The following is an 18,055-nucleotide window of genomic DNA, read 5'->3' as shown; positions in this document are numbered from 1 at the left end:
TTGATGTATCTTTGGCTGTGTTGGGTCTTTGTTGTGCATGGGCTTTCTCTAGTTGTGTTGACCATCTGGTGATGCCCATGTGTAGAGTCTTCTCTTGTGTTGTTGGAAGACTGTGTTTGCTATGACCAGTGCGTTCTCTTGGCAAAACTCTATTAGCTTTGCCCTGCTTCATTCCGTATTGCAAGGCCAAGTTTGCCTGTTACTCCAGATATTTCTTGACTTCCTACTTTTGCATTCCAGTCCCTTATAATGAAAAGGACATATTTTTTGGGTGTTTGTTTTAAAAGGTCTTGTAGGTCTTCATAGAACTGTTCAACTTCAGCTTCTTCAGCATTACTGGTTGGGGCATAGACTTGGATTACTATGATATTGAATGGTTTGCCTTGGAAATGAACAGAGATCATTCTGTCATTTCTGAGACTGCATCCAACTACTGCATTTTGGACTCTTTTGTTGACCATGATGGCTACTCCATTTCTTCTAAGGGATTCCTGGTATGATCACTCACCTAGAGCCAGACATCCTGGAATGTGAAGTCAAGTGGGCCTTAGCAAGCATCACTACGAACAAAGCTAGTGAAGGTGATGGAATTCGAGTTGAGCTATTTCAAATCATGAAAGATGATGCTGTGAAAGTGCTGCACTCAATATGCCAGCAAATTTGGAAAATTCAGCAGTGGCCACAAGACTGGAAAAGGTCGGTTTTCATTCCAATCCCAAAGAAAGGCAATGCCAAAGAGTGCTCAAACTACCACACAATTTCACTCATCTCACACGCTAGTAAAGTAATGCTCAAAATTCTCCAAGCCAGGCTTCAGCAATACGTGAACCATGAACTTCCAGATGTTCAAGCTGGTTTTAGAAAAAGCAGAAGAACCAGAGATCAAATTACCAGCATCTGCTGGATCATAGAAAAAGCAAGAGAGTTCCAGAAAAATATTTCTTTCTGCTTTCTTGGCTATGCCAAAGCCTTTGACTGTGTGGATCACAATAAACTGTGGAAAATTCTGAAAGAGATGGGAATACCAGACCACCTGACCTGCCTCTTGAAAAACCTATATGCAGGTCAGGAAGCAACAGTTAGAACTGGACATGGAACAACAGACTGGTTCCAAATAGGAAAAGGAGTACATCAAGGCTGTATATTGTCACCCTGCTAATTTAACATCATGAGAAACTCGGGGCTGGAAGAAGCACAAGCTGGAATCAAGATTGCCGGGAGAAATATCAATAATCTCAGGTATGTAGATGACACCACCCTTATGGCAGAAAGTGAAGAGGCACTAAAAGCCTCTTGATGAAAGTGAAAGAGGAGAGTGAAAAAGTTGGCTTAAAGCTCAGCATTCAGAAAATGAAGATCATGGCATCTGGTCCCATCACTTCATGGGAAATAGATAGGGAAACAGTGGAAACAGTGTCAGACTTTATTTCTGGGGGCTCCAAAATCACTGTAGATGGTGATTGCAGCAATGAAATTAAAAGACGCTTACTCCTTGGAAGGAAAGTTATGACCAACCTAGATAGCATATTCAAAAGCAGAGACATTACTTTGCCAGCAAAGGTATGTCTAGTCAAGTCTATGGTTTTTCCAGTGGTCATGTATGGATGTGAGAGTTGGACTGTGAAGAAAGCTGAGAGCCAAAGAATTGATGCTTTTGAACTGTGGTGTTGGAGAAGACTCTTGAGAGTCCCTTGGACTGCAAGGAGATCCAACCAGTCCATTCTGAAGGAGATCAGCCCTGGGTGTTCTTTAGAAGGAATGATGCTAAAGCTGAAACTCCAGTACTTTGGCCACCTGATGCAAAAGAGATGACTCATTGGAAAAGACTCTGATGCTGGAAGGGATTGGGGGCAGGAGGAGAAGGGATCGACAGAAGATGAGATGGCTGGATGGCATCACCGACTCGATGGATGTGAATTTGAGTGAGCTCCAGGAGTTGGTGATGGACAGGGAGGCCTGGTGTGCTGCAGTTCATGGGGTCGCAAAAAGTTGGACACGACTGAGCAACTGAACTGAACTGAACTGAACTGAAAATCCAAGTCTAACCTGGAGAGTTAGGAGTTAAAAAATTAAACCAGGAACTTCACTGCTATTTGGTTCTTTGAGTTTTCATTTTCCTCCCTAGCAAGCCCACTGTTATTTACTTTTTAGAATCCTCATATAGTTGCTTTATCTAGTTTGTCCAGAGATTTTATCAGTAATGAGTGGGAGAGATAGAGAGCAGAGTGTACGCATTCCATCTTCCCCAGAACTGGACGTCCCAGGTAGAGTATTAATAATATGAATGATGATGTGGCTGCAGCTTTAGATAAGAAAGTGAAATGTATCATTGTAGTCTTGGCTGTGGAGATTCTTCTTATTTGCAGGAGGAACCTATACTGAGTTCCCCTAGTTAGCCTAGGGGAAGACTATTGCTATTTTTAAAGGATCCCAGTAAATAGTTATTGCTCATTTGGTGTTTATAGAAGGCTCCTTTATCTTTCTGCATACAAAGTAGTAATAATCACCGTCATTGCCAGGGTCATCTTCTTTCAGTACTTGAGTGCTTACTATTTTCCAGGATCTGTGCTAAGGGCTTTTTACATATGTTATGTCTCTTTAAAATAACCCCATCAGTGTAGACTTTGCAGACGTTCCAGGTTTGAGGTTGTTTCATAGTGGCTTCCTTAAGAACCTGGACTGTATTTCCCTCCCCTACCCAGCACTTAACCCTGTACCTGGTATATAGAAGTTTCTCAGTAAATATCTGCTCAGTGAATGAATGGATGCAAGACCACCCCCACCCAGCCTTGCTTTATAGGCTTTTTAAGGAGAATGTAGGACTTTGTGAAAATTAGTTTTTATTGGCATATGGCTGCTTTAAAATGTTGTGTTAGTTTCTACTGTACAGCAAAATGAATCAGCTATACATGTATCCCCTCCCTTTTGGACTTCCTTCCCATTCAGGTCCCACAGAGCATTGAGTCAAGTTCCCTGTACTATACAGTAGGCTCTCGTTAGTTATCTGTTTTAGATGTAGCACCCATAGTGTATATACGTCAATACCAACCCCATAATTCCTCCCACCCCCAGAATTTAGGAACTTGTACGTGTTTTTCTTTCCTTACTGCAGCTGGAGAGACCCTTTCAAAGGAACACACTCACTTTGCCCTGCATCTGTTCTCTGAACAAATTGCGTTCTGTCTGCTGGGGGGTGCAGTGAGGGAGGCAGACGGAATCCCAGCCCCACAGAGCTTGGCGTCTAATATATGAAAGGCAGGCAAGAAAAGAGGAATGGACAAACAAGTGAGGGCATTTCAGGGGGTGGTAAGTGATAGGTAGAAACAGAAGGGTAGTGGGTAGACCCTGGGGGTGTGAGGCTGCGTTAGTGTGGATGATCAGGGAAGTTCTCTGTGGAAGAGGTCATGTTTGAGCTGATTTTTGAGAAAGGTGCCAGCAGATGGTCATTCATCTGCAGGTTCATTCATCACATCCCAACTTGGAGTTTTCCAGTTGCTTAACCTGCTCATTCTTTTCATTGAGACGATTAAAAGTGTAAATAAAACTTTAATGGGAGAAATGTTTTAAAAAGACTAAGGAGAATCAGCTCCTTTCTTTTCTGTTTTGGAATTTTCTTTATTGTTATTATTTTATTCTTTTGGCTGCGCTGTGCTATACAGTATGTGGGGTCTTAGTTGCCTGGCCAGGGATGGAACGCATGCTCTGTGCATTGGAAGCGTGGAGTCTAAACCACTGGACTGCCAGAGAAACTCCTCAGTTCCTTTCAGATTATTAAAGGGGACCTATAAAGACTACCCAGTGATTTATTTTAGCCCAGCTTTAAAAAAGTTATCAAAGATTACAGAAATTGGTCTCCTAGGCTCATGTTTTCAGAGTTTGACCACCAGAACTAAAAACCCTTGATTAACTCAATAGATATCTTGTGGGACTGAAGTGTCCATAGACATGGTTTGTATAATACCAGACAAAAGATAAAGATGCTTGACTGTGGTTTCTTTTTTAATTGCTCTTATAGCCTTCTGAGAGGTAAAAATGTTGGTTTGTTAGATTTTTTTTTTAAGAATTACAAAGAACATTCCGTGTGTGCATACATGCAAAGTCACTTCAGTCGTGTCTGACTCTTTGCGACCCCATGGACTGTAGCGCCCCAGACTCCTCTGTCCATGGAATTCTCCAGGCAAGAATACTGCAGTTGGTTTCCATTTCCTCCTCTAAAAAGAACATTATAGAAACTTAATTGAAATTGCATTAAAAAACGTAATTGCCCCTGACTGTTAGGTCTCTTATGCAAGAGACCTTGCGTTCATCACTGCATTTTCAGAAACCAGAACAGCACTTGACTGTAAATATTTGACATTTGTCAAATGAATACATGCTTCTGGGGGAAGTTTTACTAATCTAATGCAATAATAAGGCTTTAATTAAAACCAGCACAATTCATTAGTGTTCAGGTTTTTTGAGGTAGTTAGTTGACAGTGAAACTTGAATAATATGCATCTTGGAATGTGGTTTTAAGTTCCTGGACTAATACTATCACATTTAGTCTTCATTGTCGGAGAAGGCAATGGCACCCCACTCCAGTACTCTTGCCTGGAAAATCCCATGAGCGGAGGAGCCTGGAAGGCTGCAGTCCATGGGGTTGCGAAGAGTCGGATACAACTGAGCGAGCTCACTTTCACTTTTCACTTTCATGCATTGGAGAAGGAAATGGCAGCCCACTCCAGTGTTCTTGCCTGGAGAATCCCAGGGACGGGGAGTCTGGTGGGCTGCTGTCTATGGGGTCGCAGAGTCGGACACGACTGAAGTGACTCAGCAGCAGCAGCCTTCATTGTGGACTCGCTCTGTGTCAGTGGTTTCAGCACATTTAAATCTTCCACAACTCTGCCTTTTTCTTTTGCAGATGAGAAAACTGTGATGGAGAGAGGTTAAGGTCAAAGTCATGCAGCTAACTAGTAGCAGAACCAGAATTTGTATCTCAGTCCAATGTGGAGACTTGTGCTCTTAAACTGTTATCCTATGCAAAGACAGGGAAGCGTAGGGATCAGTCTTTGGGTTCTGGAGCTGAGTTTCCTGGGTTTGAATCCTGGCTCTGCTGTGTGACATTGGATACATGGCTTGAACTTTCCGTGCTTCTGTTTCAGTTCAGTTCAGTTCAGTCGCTCAGTCGTGTCCGACTCTTTGCGACCCCATGAATCGCAGCACGCCAGGCCTCCCTGTCCATCACCAACTCCTGGAATTCACTCACACTCACGTCCATCGAGTCGGTGATGCCATCCAGCCATCTCATCCTTTGTCATCTCCTTCTCCTCCTACCCCTAATCCTTCCTAGCATCAGAGTCTTTTCCAATGAGTCAACTCTTCACACGAGGTGCCCAAAGTATTGGAGTCTCAGCTTTAGCATCATTCCTTCTAAAGAACACCCAGGACTGATCTCCTTTAGAATGGACTGGTTGGATCTCCTTGCAGATTAAGGGACTCTTAGGAGTCTTCTCCAACATCACAGTTCAAAAGCATCAATTCTTCAGCACTCAGCTTTCTTCACAGTCCAACTCTCACATCCATACATGACCACTGGAAAAACCATAGCCTTGACTAGATGGACCTTTGTTGGCTAAGTAATGTCTCTGCTTTTGAATATGCTATCTAGGTTGGTCATAACTTTCCTTCCAAGGAGTAAGCGTCTTTTAATTTCATGGCTGCAATCACCATCTGCAGTGATTTTGGAGCCCCCAAATAAAGTCTGACACTGTTTCCACTGTTTCCCCATCTATTTCCCATGGAGTGATGGGACCAGATGCCATGATCTTAGTTTTCTGAATATTGAGCTTTAAGCCAACTGGAAATAATTATGTGCGCTAAGTCTCTTAGTCATGTCTGAATCTTTTCAATCCCATGGACTGTAGCCTTCCACGGTCCTCTGCCCATGGGATTCTTTAGGCAAGAATACTGGAGTGGGTTGCCATTTCTTCCTCCAGGGGATCCTCTTGACCGAGGGATTGAACTGGCATCTCTTATCTCTTGCATTGGCAGGAGATCCTCTTTAGCATTAGCGCCATGAAAGTGAAAGTGAAAGTGAAGTCGCTCAGTCGTGTCTGACTCTGTGCAACCCCACGGACTGCAGCCCACCAGGCTCCTCCGTCCATGGGATTCTCCAGGCAAGAGTACTGGAGTGGCTTGCCATTGCCTTCTCCAACTAGCGCCATAGTCCTCAGCCAATACAGTTATTTAAGTTTTTATGGAAAGCCTGTAGTTACCTTTAGTGCCAGTGCAGAAGATGTAAGATATGTGGCTGTATCCCTGGGCTGGGAAGATCCCCTTGAGAAGGAAATGGCAACCCACTCCAGTATTCTTGCCTGGGAAAGCCCATGGACAGAGGAGCCTGGGGGGCTACAGTCCACTGGGTCCCAAAGAGTCAGTGTGTCATGACTGAAGTGACTTAGCACGTGTATATAGTCAGCAGTCCATGGAATGAACTTTCCATCTTCAGGTCTGAGCTCAGACAGTTTGGGTGTGTTTGGTCTTTTGAGCTGGTGGGAGTACCAGGCTGGTGTCAGGTGTGGTCTTGAACATCCTGGCCAGGCTTCCTTCCTGCCTCTGGAGTCACTCTGAGCACTAGCCTGCAGTTTATGTCAAACGCTATCCTCGCCTGGTCTGCCGGTCGTGTGTCAAGTTGGCAGCTAATTTTCTCAGAGCAGTTGGTTGGAATGGGACTCTGAGGCTGTGCCCAAAGTCATAAAACACTCAGACTCTGCTTAAATGGCCATCATCTCTCCTCGTGATGCGTACGGATTGCTGCGGCTTTATTGATCGGGCAACAATCTCTTGCTCTCAGGAAAAAGCTCTGTGCTTAACCCACACAGACCAGTTCTGTCTTTTGGCCCTCTCTTTTCTTTTGGCATTTTAACAAAACCTGTGAATTAACACTTCCAGGGAGTGTTTTCAAGTAGTTGCCCATCAGTGAATCTATCTTGCTCCATGGATCAGAAGCTAAAACGACTGAGTTTTAATGATGCCATTGCCTTTTTAATCCACCTGCTGTCCGCACCCGCTGTAGGACTCTTTTTTTTTTTTTTTCTAAGTATTTAGTTATTTATTTAACAAATGTATTTGGCTTCATCGAGTCTTGGTGGCAGCATGTGGGATCTAGTTTCCTGATCAGGGATGGAACCTGGATGCCCTGCAATGGGAGCGTGGAGTCTCAGCCATTGGGCCACCAGGGAAGCCCCAGGATAGTCTTTCTGATACACTAGTCTGACCATGTCACTCTTTGGCTTAAACGTCTTCAGTGGTGAGAAAGCTTTGAGGGGTGGTGGTAGAAATATCATGTTTCTGGTGGTGGTTAAATGTCAAAATGCATCAAACTCTACCTTAGCATCACATCATTAAATTGGCGCAGTTGTATCCTATGTCAGTTACACTTCGTACCACAGAAGGAGTCAGGAGCGCAAACAGCTGCATGGCCTTTTTTTTTTTTTCTTTTAGGAAATCTCTTCTCAACCCTTCCCAGTGAGGGAGTTCCCCTTCTCTGTTCCTTCCCAGATGCCCCGTGTGCCAGGCATTATGCTGTGCACAACAGCCACAAAGGTGGGGATGCCGCGGCTCAGCCTCCCTGGGTCACCCCGAGCGAGCCCCTTACAGAGCGTTTTCATCCGCAGCGAGTCTTCGCATTTCCTTCTGGCACACGGGGTCTTCAGAATGGGGGGAAAGGATGGGAAGCATGAGCAGATAGAAGGGCCTGGATGCTGGCAGGTGATGTAAATGAGCTCTCCAGAGCCTCTCTTTCGTGCCTCCCTCCGAGATGTTTCCCACCCTTCCTGTAACACATAGAAGTCAGAGAGCAGAGCAGTGAAGAGTTTAGACTCTGGAGACTGTTAGTCAAGATGGCTAACCTGTGCGACTGTGTGCAAGCTGCTTAACCTCTCTGTACCTTGGTTTTCTACCGATAAGACAAAGAGGAAAATAAGAATTTTCACCTCAAAAGATTAAGTGGATTAATATGGGCTTCCTTGGCAGCTCAGACGGTAAAGATTCTGCCTGCAACATGGGAGACATGGGTTCGCTCCCTGGGTTGGGAAGATCTCCTGGAAAAGGGAAAGGCTACCCACTCCAATATTCTTGTCTGGGAAATCCCAAGAACAGAGGAGCCTGGTGGACTACAGTTGATGGGGTCACAAAGAGTCGGACATGACTGAGCGACTAACACACACACACATACGCACACACACACACACGCTGATGACAGCATGTAGCTCATAATAAAGGTTATATATATCATTAATGTCTGGCAAATATACTGAGATGATGAGTAAGAGCTTGTCTTGAAGGGTCATTTTTTTTTCTAATGAAGAAGTCAGATAATCAACAAGGGAACAAATCAGTACCAAGATGATGCCACATTGTACTAAGTTCTGTGAGAGGAACAAAGGAGGTAATGTGCTCAGGAGTAATATTTTCTGGGGAAAGGAGACATTCTGGTTGGTGTGGGTCTCTGTGAAGAGGGTACATTTGGACTAAAGACCGAACAATGGAAGATTCTGTGACTAGGGAAGTTAGACTCGAGAGGCGAGAAACCTGGCTTTGGATCTCAGCTTCACTGACTATCTTTGTGGTTTCAGGCAAGTTACTTGAGTTCTTCCTGTTTCTTTGGGGATAATAATTGAACTTTGCAGACACCAGTGTGATAGTTCTGCACATGATGGTTGTGTTAATGGTCTGATGGCGTGTAGCAGGTACTGTTTACACTTTATTTCCATTCCCAGTGGGAAATTGAACGTTGGATGCTGTGCTATCACTTAATTTTGGGTGAAAATGACTTAATTTTAACCCAAAGATCACATTCTCTTAATGACATAAGTTCCCTTAATGGCATAAGTCCCCTTCACTACCACATCCTAATTTCCTTTATCTTCTCATTAAATAATGCTGTTCAGTCATTAAGTTGTGTCTGACTCTTTGTGACCCCCATGGACTGCATCACATCAGGCTTCCCTGTCCTTCACTATATTCTGGAGTTTGCTCAAAGTCATGTCCATTGATTCGGTGCAACCATCCAACCATCTCATCCTCTGTCTCCCCCTTCTCTTCTTGCTCTCCATTCTTTCCCAGCATCAGGGTCTTTCCCAATGATTCGGTTCTTTGCATCAGGTGGTCAAAGTGTTAGAGCTTCAGTTTCAGCTTCAGTCCTTCCGATGAATATTCAGGGTTGATTTCCTTTAGGACTGAGTGGTTTGATCTCCTTGCTTATTAAATAATATTCAACACTAAATGGGATCTAGCATGCCTAAAAGTGCTTCCCTGATAGTTCAGTTAGTAAAGAATCCACCTGCAATGCAGGAGATTCCTGGGCTGGGAAGATCTGCTGGAGAAGGGATAGGCTACCCACCCAATATTCTTGGGCTTCCCTTGTGGCTCAGCTGGTAAAGAATCCACCTGCAATGCAGGAGACCTGGGTTCAATCCCTGGGTTGGGAAGATCCCCTGGAGAAGGGAAAGACTATCCACTCCAGTATTCTGGCCTGGAGAATTCCATGGACTGTATAGTCCATGGGGTTGCAAAGAGTTGGACATGACCGAGTGACTTTCACTTTCACTTTTCATGCCTAAGAGTGCTGGCCAGCTTAGGCAGTTTATACCTTAGGGAGTAGCCCGTGGAGAGTGTTTTCATTCAGGTGGCAAAAGGAAGCTGATTGTAGTGATAGTGTAAGAAAAGCTTTTTCTAAGATAATTCTCCAAATCTGTGACATTTCTATGTAACTCATTAGATGATTCAGGTCACTGGATGGACCAGACTCTTAGCATTGAAACTCCTGAGCCAACTGGTGTCCCAAATGTAGGAGTCAGCTTGAGTCGAAGACCCTGAGCAGAGTGAGGGTGATTTCAGACCCAGTGGTCTCCCTCTGGGAGACCTTTTCCATCTGTAATTCATAGAAGAGATGACAAGGGCGGGTGGATGACTATGGAGTTCTCTGTGTTCATTGCATCGGAGAAGGTGAGAGTGATGATGGGGAGGGTCTCTGAGACTAGGGCTGCGTGGCATCCTCTTATCAGCCCTATATCTCTGTCGCCATCTGGGATCACTTCAGACATGAATATATAGTGTGCTGTTCTGGCAAGGATAAAGCAAGTCTGGAAAAAAGTAACCTGACAAGAAATTATTTGTCCTATCAAATGGAACACAGTCTACTCCATCATATTACCTTGCCCCACTAGTAAAGATAAAAGAGAAATTCCACACCATTGACATGCTACAAGCTGATCCACTGGGGCGTTTTAGTAAAGGAAGGAGGGCACATATTTCCTTATTTCCTAGTAAGTGCCAATGTTTATGTGCCTCATCTGATTTGCTTGCTACCTTCTCCCTGTGATGTTGGATATGCTTATCTCCACTTGATAGAAGAGGAATCTAAGATTTAAAAAATATAAGTCATTTTTTCCAGGGCCATGTGGCCAGGAAACAGAGGTCAAGATTCAAAATCACATCTGTCTGACTCTGGAGACCACAATTTGCCTCCTACTTTGCTTTCCTGCTCAAGGGTTTTAGGGGGCTTCTTGTTAATGGGATTTTGAGCCTGCCCTGCTCTGTGGTGGGGCTGCAGAGATAAATGAGCCATGTAGTCTTTAAATTTCTCTCATGCATTATGAGTTCACAATGTTGTGAATGTCAGGTGTTCTAGACTCTTCACAAAAGATGACAGTAGACATAGTAACTTCTTTACAAGACCAACAATTAAATAAGTCCTGATGCAATTGCAGTTTTTTTTTTTTTTTCTGGGCCCCAGGCAGTTATTTAGAGTGTGAAGCAAGTCGTGAATGTAAGACATGCAGAAACGATGAGCAGATGAAAATGTCAACATTTTCAAAGGCCAGGAGGAAAATTCAATTTGCGTTCCATCCTGTCCTTGGCAAATAGTCAGTTTCCTCCCCCTCTGTTTTCCTGTTAATCACAAGTGAATGTGGATCTGGCTTGTTTACTTCTTGAATCTGTTTGCGCACTGACATCCACGCAGCTTTGGGACTGGAGTATTCATTTCCTTTGTCATCTTGATGAATGCCCACCGAATTATATAGCAAAACGGCTGTGAAGTACAATGCAACTGATTCAACAGTGGAGCTTAGTCTATGGGAAAGGCTCATTGATATCCTACTAGCGAGGCAATAACCTATGATGGAATCTACCATGTTGTACAAAGAGTTTTGAAGAAATTCCCCCCTGAGTTTTGACCTAGAACAAGTCATAAATTTTATGCTGGATCATAAAACTGAATGCAAAGGCGCTAACTGAGGTGGAGAACCCAAGAGCTGTTTATGCAGTTGTTGTCAGATTGCTTTTGTTGAAGAGTCTATATAATTAAGGCAAAAAGTGTTTTCTGGCTAAGAGTTTGGTCAATTGCTCTGATTTTTCCCACTTGATGTTTCAGTAATTCACAATAGAAAATGGAATCATGGTGTCTAGGTAATTCAAGTGAAGGCTGACTTTCTCCAACTTATCTAAGTAATTTAATCTCGATTTGTATCATCACATGGTGATCATAGCTATTTGGTAGTTAGTCTTCAGCCTTACCCAAAGCTTACCCAAAGGCCATCTCCTCCAACTCAGTGAAGTCCTCATATTAAATATTCCAAATGATTTGCTTTGATCTCCTGTTTTTCCTCCTTTTTGATCTCCATTTCCAAATGATTTGTAAATGATCTCCTTTGCCTTAAAAAAAAGGCTTTTATTGAATTTTTTACAATATTGCTTCTGTTTTACATTTTGGTTTTTTGGCCCTGAGGCATGTGGAACTCCCCGATCAGAGACTGAACCCGCACCCCCTGTATTAGAAGACGAAGTCTTAACCACTGGACCACCAGGAGAAGGGAAGTCCCTTCTCCTTTGCTTCTATGGGATTATATATTTGCAATGTCTATCTCTTCCCTAGAATAGGTACTTCGTGAGGACAGGGTCCGCAGTCTCTTCAGCCTTGTCATTGTGCCTGGCACAGAGGTGCTCCATAGAGGCTGTTCAGAGTAACTGTGAATTGATTGGATGACTTTTTGAGCCCATGGACATAATATGAATGATAATTCTCCATAGCAGTTTCCAAACTTGACATTTCTATGTGCTTTTGAGCTTGATTTGTGGTTAACTAATATCTAGCAGAGTTGTGGATTTTTTTTCCTTTACGAATGGCATTTCAAAAGATGGTACAGGCAAGAAACTTCAAATGAAGTCCTTGAAGTGAGGGACCAACGAGGTCCTTATGACCTCTGCCACAGAAACATGCCTTCGGCATTATCTACCCAGCTCTGACTCTGCGCTGACCCATCCTGGATGCCCCTGCAGTCAGTGGCATGCATTGGAGGGATGGCTGGCTGGGCGCAGGGCACAGACTGGTGGCTCAGAATGGCCACAGCCAATTGGTCTCTGGGGCGATCACGTTCACAACCTGGGGCTGAAGAATACCATCATCACTGGATTCATACTTAGGTTTAGGATCTCATTTCAGACACTTGAAATTGGAGCTTCTAGTTTTTGAGGTTTTTGAGGCACGTTTTATTTAGTTAATCAGTTGTTCGTGCATTCAACAAATATTAATTGAGCACTTATTGTGCGCCAGTGCCAAAGACCACAAAGCAAGGCCCTTCGTTCACTGCAGGCCCCCATCACAGTGGCAGGTAGATGGACGGTCACACACCGGGCCTTGCGAGGTTTCTAAAAAGGAAAGCACTCCCTGTTGACACGATCCTTGCTTTGAATTAGTCGTAGGAAAAACATTCCTATCTTGCTTCACACAAAGCCTGTTTCTCCCGCTTGAGTTTATTTTGCGGTGTCAGCACGTTTTTCATTTGGGTGCATTTTAAATCGGAAGGCCAGTGATAATGTGGTTCTAGAAAGATAGACACAGATAGATAACCTTACATCTGAGATGTCTAAGTATTTCAAAATCAAAGAAGAAAAAGTGCAGATTTCCAAGGGTCCATTCTCTCTCTCTATTTTTAGAATTAAACTCTTAAAACTACTTATACTGAGCAATTATCTTCCTCTAGAAATTCTTTCTTCGAGTTCTGCCCCTTGTGTTGACAGTCTGTGGTGGGTCCAGTCTGCTGGATAAGTAAAAAGAAATGAAAAAAATTTAAAAAAGCAATGGTCATGGCCTTCCAGTCTTCCAGCCAATGTCTTCCTTTATCCACCCATATCTTAAATTTCCTGATTACCACTATTTAACTGTCTGGTATGCATGTATCTGGGCCTTCCCTGGTGGCTCAGTGGTCAAGAATCTGCCTGCAATGCAGGAGACACAGGAGATATGGGTTGTATCCCTGGGTTGGGAAGATCCCCTGGAGGAGGGCGTGGCAACCCACTCCAGTATTCTTGCAGGGAAAATCCCATGGAGAGGAGCCTGGTGGGCTCTGGTTCTTGGGGTCACAAAGAGTCAGACACGACTGAAGTGACTGAGCCCTTGTATGTATGTATTTATACATGTATCTATATGTGTCTGTCTATCATATCTAGATATAGATTGCAGAGACATACAGTCTGGCTTGAACTAGAGTCTTTCTCCTTCTGAAAGACCAAATGATGCAAAGTTTTCTACATTAATTTACAGATAATCCACCCCAGGTTCAACCATGACTCTCACATGAAAGAAGTGACATCTGACAACTCCTTTACTCGAGGAAGTGACAGCTTCATGATGGTCATCAAACTGATTATTCCATTTGTTCACTGTTACCTAATTGGTTAATGGGATAAGTCATTATTTAAAGACAATGAGCTGAAATAAAATTTTTTTTTAAACTCTAGTAAGAAGTAGTGTTCTTTTGTGTGTATAAAGAGGAAAGGGAGAAAACACTACCTAGCTTAAGAAAGTTTCTGATGCTATGAAATTCTCATTTGCAAGGCTCTGAGACTCTCCTGTGATGTCCATTCTAACCAAGGTATGACTTGGTGAGAACTTGAATCAGTCATAATGTAATGAGATTTTATTATCAAAGGAAGTAAGGTTGCAGGTGGAATTCTTTCTTTTAAAATTTATTATTATTATTTAAAAATTTTAACTGGAGGATAATTGCTTAACAATGTTTTGTTGGTTTCAGCCATAAGTATACATCTATCCTCTCCCTCTCAACCCTCTTCCATCACAGGTGGAATTCTTTCTCCTTCATTTCATTAGGTTGAACTGTATGAATTTGTTAACTTTGAAGAAATGTATTCCACTGTTGATCCAGAAATGTAATTTTGAAGTTAAAAGCATGGACTCTGAGTTTCACTTCCTGGGTACCATTGATTTGCTGCACGTTCTTGGTCAAGTCACTTAATTTCTCGGAGCTTTAGTTTTCTCATCTGAAAAATGGGAATATATTGGTTCCTACCTCCTAGGATTAGAGAATGCTTGTAAAATGCATAGCACACAGTACCTTTCCAATAAACACTACCTATGAATGCCTCATTTGGGCATCACAAGTGGATGTCCGATGTTGTGAGAGTTCATGGACAGATACCAGTTACGTCTTGGTTTTGGTTATGCTCTTTAAATTGTCCCTTTTTCTTAGCATCTTTCCCAAGGTCCTGCTATTGGAAGCTATACTGCCTTCTGATTCATCACCCAGTACTTTCTATTCCCCAATTTCTTTCTTCTTTACCTTGTTTTTTTCCATTGCTAGTCAGCTGCTGCTTCTTTTGTGAGCTTGAAAGTGCCTACTCATGACTTATCTGTTACTTCAAAGCCATATGCTTCATTTTATCATTGGCATCCAACTTTGTATCTGACCTTCACTACTTTATTCAGAATTCAAACAGTCAGAAGCAACTGCCCTTTGTTTTCTCAAATGTTTGCTTAAGAATCTAAGTCAAAATGTTACCACGGTGTTTTGAGATTTCTCAGACTCTTTGGCATAAATGTACATGACCGAATCTGCATATATTCTTGGTTGATTAATGTTAGTATAATAAAATTGTTATGAATCTACTTCAGTTAAGTATTTATAAATCAACTATATTCCAATAAAAATGCTTAAGAGGCAAATATCTATAAAGGTTTCTTTCATTTTTAAAGAGGTATGATATTGGGAATCATTTTATCCTGTCACTGGAGCTTTCTTCTGAAACGTATGTTCTGTCCATCAAGTTGAATATCAACTAAAAGATGTTTGAGAAAAAATTACTTTGCTTTCTAATTTATAAAGACGTGCAGCACATTTGTTGCTGTGTATCTGTTTGCAATCTTGAATTTTTGCAAGTAGTTCTTTTGCATCCATGATATGGATGATATTTTCCTTCCTTCCATTTAAACAGGGGGGAATGCTTAGCCTTTAAGGCATGCAACTCTCTCCAGTCCATTGACGGTAAGTGTCTTGCTCTTGTTGGTCCAAAGCTCATAACTATTTGAGAAGATATTCTGATTTTCTCCAGCAAAACACATGAGAATAAGTAGAATGGAACTTGGAGATTTCTGCCCTTCATGCCCACAAGTCAGTGTCCTTTGAGGTTTCCTGAAGAAAATAGTACAGAGCATTTTCGAAGGTCAAATTGCTGAACCAGAAAAGTAGTATGATGATTAGGGTGATGATAATGGCTAGCATTTGCTCAGCTCACCCTGGACTCAGGGACTCACTGAACTCTCAGAATGCTCTGCAACATAGTTCTCATTATCTCTTTTTTTCCAGGTGAAGAAACTTAAAGCTCAGGGGTGAAGTAACTTGCCCAAGGTCACGTAGCTGTGGCCTGTTTCTGAAACACACACTCAGCACTAGTCCATCAACCATGAGGCTGACTGGTGCTTTATTATCAGGGTATCCTGACACCCCAGTGGGGTGGGACTAGACCCCTCTTTTGATGGACTGCTGCCTGTCTGAGGCTGTGTTTGGACTTCTGCTCCTTCTCTCTTTATCATCATAAACAAGAGGATTGTTTATAAGGGATTATTACACGGTGGTATTTTTCCTTCTTTGAACAAAGGTGTGGTTGTTGGTATGGAATTACCCACTTATTTTCTTCTAAAAAATTAGGCTGTGGCCAGTCTGGCTATTAGTGAGTCGGGGAATGACAAAGGCGAAGACTGATTTCTTTTACATCCAAAGCTGGTAACAACAGATCCTTAGGAGACCTATTTGCCAGATCACTGTTCATTGTGTTTTCTTTTATGTAAACAGGACTAATGATGGAATTTAAATTTATTTCTTTATGTTTGCAAGTGAGATAAGCCACAGAGCAAACAGTATATGTAAAACTTTCTAGTGGGGCAGCATTATGGATGATAGGAAAAGCATAATTATACATGGAATTGGTCAAAGCTAATTCCAAAGACCAGCTTGTTGTGTGTCCTTTAAGGCATTTGACCTCTTTGAGGCTTGGTTTTCTGATTTTTAAGAGGAAGTAATCATACCTACCCCTGGAGTTACTGAACAAGCTGTAGAAGTGTGAAAATATTCTAGATGCTTAATAAATCTTAAAAAATGAGAAGAGATTCAAGTCTTTCTTAGGCAATTAACTTGGAAGCATGATATATCAGTCGAATACACAAAAGAGATTTATTTGGGGAAGCTTGTTTATCTTTTAAAACTACGCTCTTTTTTTTTTTTTTTTTTTTGCACTAGAAAGATGACTGCTTGAACACATTCTGTTCTTATAATGAGTGCTGGAGAAGGCCTGAGTCACGCACACAACATGCTTTTAAGAAAAACTGACAGGCACTAACATTTCCCAGACATCCATGCCTGGATGCATGAACACTGCATTAAAAAAATCTACCAGCATTACCTTTTGTGGCATATTGTTGGAGGTTAATAATTTATCTGATGTGACTGCTTGAGGAAATATTTCTCCATATTTGCAAGTGGGTTCTTCTTTCTCATTTCTCAGTAGATTTATTGCATGGGTAAAGTGAATTCTATAGTGCTCTCAAATGTTTCTCTGTAAGAGATGAGTTTCAGAGTCTCACATTTAATCAATAATTTTTCACTTGACAGCAGAGTAGAGCATACCCCAGGATCATCGGAAAACCGCAGGTAAAGGTCACTGTCCAATGTGCTGAAAAAGTGCTCCAGCTTATGAAATCAGTGACCTTGGGTTTGTTTTTCAGAAGGCACCTCATTCACATATGTAATCCAGTATTTAAAAATACCTCACAGTATTTAAAGTAAATCTTCATGTGGCTTGTAGGGTACCATCTGTCAACAGACATTGGTTTGATACCTAGAAAATAGTGATAATCCTGAAATCGTTTTATTTTTTCAATTTTTTTTTTCCTGTGGCAACAAATAAAAATTTCTTCTTACTGCAAAGATAAGTGGATTTTGTGAAAGTTTTACTGAGTGTAAATTATAACTAGTTTAATAATTTTCTGTTTTTATCTACGAGGAAGTAGCACTTGGAGGCTTCCCTGATAGCTCAGCTGGTAAAGAGTGCGCCTGCAATGCAGGAGACCCCGGTTCAATTCCTGGGTCAGGAAGACCCACTGGAGAAGGGATAGGTAACCCACTCCAGTATTCTTGGACTTCCCTTGTGACTCAGCTGGTAAAGAATCTGCTTGCAATATGGGAGACCTGGGTTCCATCCCTGATTTGGGAAGATCCCCTGGAGAAGGGAAAGGCTACCCACTCCAGTATCCTAGCCTGGAGAATTCCATGGACTCTATTGTCCAAGGGGTTGCAAGAAGTAGGACACGACTGAGTGACTTTCACTTTCACTTTCAAGTAGCACTTGGAATTTGTGAATTTTCATTTGGCAAAACACTGACTGTATTTCTTTTCAGACTGATGTGTTAGAGCTTTTGAGAAGAACCGAACCACAGTTTTGGAAGTTAAACTCAGTTTGATTTAGTATATTTGGGTTTAATTTTAAAGCTTTAATACCATAATAAACAATAATAATGAAGCTATTTTATACTCATAAAATATTCAAATACAAATTACTAATACATTTGGGGTTGAAAGGGGCTTCCCAAGTGGCTCAGAGAAAGCTTAACATATTTTATTAAGACTGCATATTAGCTTTCACTTAGTTATTTTGTCAGTAAGTTTTCCTATACTTGCCTCATTTTAAAAGGAATAACTATAGAGACCCATCAGAGACAAAT

The 18,055-nt window shown here is 42.1% G+C and overlaps 1 protein-coding gene across 5 annotated transcripts in view; it reads left to right on the top strand.

The window, feature by feature from the left end:
* The window catches only part of SV2B (synaptic vesicle glycoprotein 2B), a 243,612-nt gene that overhangs the window by 82,953 nt on the left and 142,604 nt on the right, over positions 1-18,055 (top strand). The window lies entirely within an intron of this gene.

The sequence above is a fragment of the Ovis aries genome, chromosome 18, assembly GCF_016772045.2.
Source record: "Ovis aries strain OAR_USU_Benz2616 breed Rambouillet chromosome 18, ARS-UI_Ramb_v3.0, whole genome shotgun sequence".
Taxonomy (NCBI): Eukaryota; Metazoa; Chordata; class Mammalia; order Artiodactyla; family Bovidae; genus Ovis; species Ovis aries.
Note: the sequence above shows the minus strand (reverse complement) of the source record. Positions and strands in the feature narration are given on the sequence as shown.